Source organism: Pteropus vampyrus, unplaced genomic scaffold (genome assembly GCF_000151845.1).
Source record: "Pteropus vampyrus isolate Shadow unplaced genomic scaffold, Pvam_2.0 Scaffold408, whole genome shotgun sequence".
NCBI lineage: Eukaryota > Metazoa > Chordata > Mammalia > Chiroptera > Pteropodidae > Pteropus > Pteropus vampyrus.
This window is the reverse complement of record NW_011889189.1, coordinates 932495-935262: the sequence shown is the minus strand read 5'-3', so window position 1 is coordinate 935262 and position 2768 is coordinate 932495. Positions and strand designations below refer to the sequence as shown.

The 2768-nt window shown below is 32.4% G+C and overlaps 1 pseudogene; it reads left to right on the top strand.

Annotated features, from left to right (window-relative positions):
- The first annotated feature begins 762 nt into the window (after window positions 1-762).
- On the top strand, window positions 763-880 carry LOC111731916 (annotated as a pseudogene).
- Window positions 881-2768: the final 1888 nt, after the last annotated feature.

Sequence of the window (2768 nt, the reverse complement as noted above, 5' to 3'; positions counted from 1 at the left end):
GAAGCAGATTGAAAATTAAACACATCTTTTTTTTTTGCTTCTCTCTTCTATAAGTATTTGGTAGATCAAAAGTTTATTTTTCTAGAGAAAAATATCTACATCACTTTCTTTATAGACTTTTCACTAATAAAATTATATATGTTTGACTCATGAAACAACACAGAGGTTAGAGGCACCGACCTCCTATGTAGTCGAAAATTCATGTATAACTACAGTCAACACTCTGCATATAAGGATTCCCAACCCAGGAATTGACCTTGAAGAACATGAGTTTGAACTGTGTCAGTCAATTGAAAAAATCTTCATATTCGTTGATTTAAAATATATATAATTTTTAAATTTGCTTTTTATTTATCTTTTTCTCATAAATCCAAATGAAAACTACATGAATAAAACAACTTATTTTATCTTATCACCGGTTGTTCAACATCTAGTAAAGTAGATAGTATACAGTTGGTGCTTAACATTTGCTGAAGAAAGAAATCATATCCTATGTATAATGATATATATTAATAACTAATATGGCATGTATGGAAAGTGATCATTTCAAGAAAATTAGAATTCTAAGTACTGAATTTTTAAAAATTATATATGTAAATATATATGTGATAAATTAAATAAATTAAGTGACACTTATTTTAATTCTTAGAAAGTCGATTGTTAAAAATACTGATCTGTGATATGATTGCATAATTCAGGCAAGGAATTTAGAATTTTAAATCCTCAATATAGGTGTAACTCATTTATATACACACAGAGGTAGTCTACAGCCATGCTACCCCGAATAAGCCTGATCTCATCTGATCTCAGAAGCTAGGCAGGGTCGGGCCTGATTATACTTGGATGGGAGACCACCTAGGAAGACCAGGTGCTGTAGTGTGTAAAAAAATAAATAAATAAGGGATTGTAAGCTGACAAAGTCCTTGCAATCTGCCTTGCCTAAAATACATACATACATACATACATACATACATACATACATACATATATAAATACATACAGAGGTACTCATAAACACACATACACACAGTCTGTGTATATAACCACATAAAATTAAACATAACGAAAACATTGCTTTTATATAAAGCATCATTGACTGACTAAAACGACACCCTTAATAGCAAGAATCCAAGGGTATGAGTTCAAATTGTGAAAAACTGAACCAAACCAGTCTTTAAATAATTATTGGGTTGGTCATAATTAAAGGGACATAGTTTGTTTGAATAATTAGTGAAAATAAATATTGTTGATTTAGAGTAATTGTCAGAGTCCTTTTTCTAATGATGCTACATTGAAATCAATTTGAAGATTAAACATTTCAGTGGATTATTTGAGAGAAAAGGGTAGCAACTGGTTTTTAAGTGTATAAAATAGGTTGTTTTTAATTCAACTGATTTTTTAGAAAAACAACCAATTATTTCTCTGGATTTATGTTTCAAAACAGTTTGAAAATTTTTGTGAAAAGATCATGTACACAAGTCAACTAAAAACAACTGATTCTATTTACTTCACAACAGAGAAAAAATTATATTCAGGAAACTTGGCTCGTAGGAGTGTCTGAATTCTTGTCTCAGATAAGAAATATCTGAGGCAGTAAACTTGGCTTTTGCCTCCCGAAGGCCTGCTTTCAGCCAAAGTTGGGCACTAGAATCAAGAGTAAGATGGCAAACAAAGTGGACCCTGAACAAAATGTGGGGCAGCCTGCCCCACTGGAGCATAGGTCACAAGAGCCTAAGGAGAGAGGCTGAGCCCAGGTACGAGTGTGTGGGAAGAGTGACAGAGTAAGAGGTCTCAGAGTGGAGGTGAGGAGAGTGACCCTGGGGTCACCTACAGGACTTTCACAGACAACTGTGTCATGACTGTGAATAGGTCGTGAGTTGAGAAGAGTTTTAAACTAGTTCAGCTTCTCCTCGGGAAGAAGTTGAAATAAGTGAAACAGTAGCAATACTCAAAAACATAACTAAATGCCACTTTCTAGAATAGAGGAGGACTACTCATATCTGAAATGATTACTAAAACATGTGGGAAATTTTTGAATAACAAGGGAAACAGTCTTAAAAGCATACAGATAGAAAATATAAGTTACCTATGAAAGAAAAAAAAAAAACTAGCCTGGCCTCAGTTTTCTCCTTTAAAAAATTAACACCAGCAGGAAATGGAACAATAGCCACATCATTATGAAGGAAGAGTTTGTATCTAGCAAAGTTCTTATTTATGTAAGGTACTAGAAGAGATTTTCAAATATGCAAAAATTCCAACAACACTCACTTGCACTACTTAAAGAAAAACAAAAAAGTACTTAAAGATATGAATAGACTGAAAGATGACTAAAATTTAAGACTTAAGAATGTGAAGATTATGGTATAAAGATTGGTGATAGGCATCAATATTAGTTAAATATAGAAGTAGGCCACCAAATATCATAGGCCACACAGGAAAAGAATTTATACAGGTCACATTCCGTTTCTACAGTGAAAAAAAGCAAAGCAAAAAACAAACATGTGTAAAGAACTCTCCCTTGATATGTCAAATGCCTTATGTGAAATTATATGTTGTCATTCAATAATCTTTTTTTTGGTCTAGCCTAAAAAAACAGTCTAAGATATAGACAATATATATACAACTCTGTTCTTCAAATCATAATTTATTATAGTGAAAATCTAAACCTAAATATCCAACAATTGTAGAATGGCTACCCAATTACACACGCATATGAAATAAGAGGAGAAAAAGTATGAGGCAGAATATGGTGTGAGATATGCAAGCAT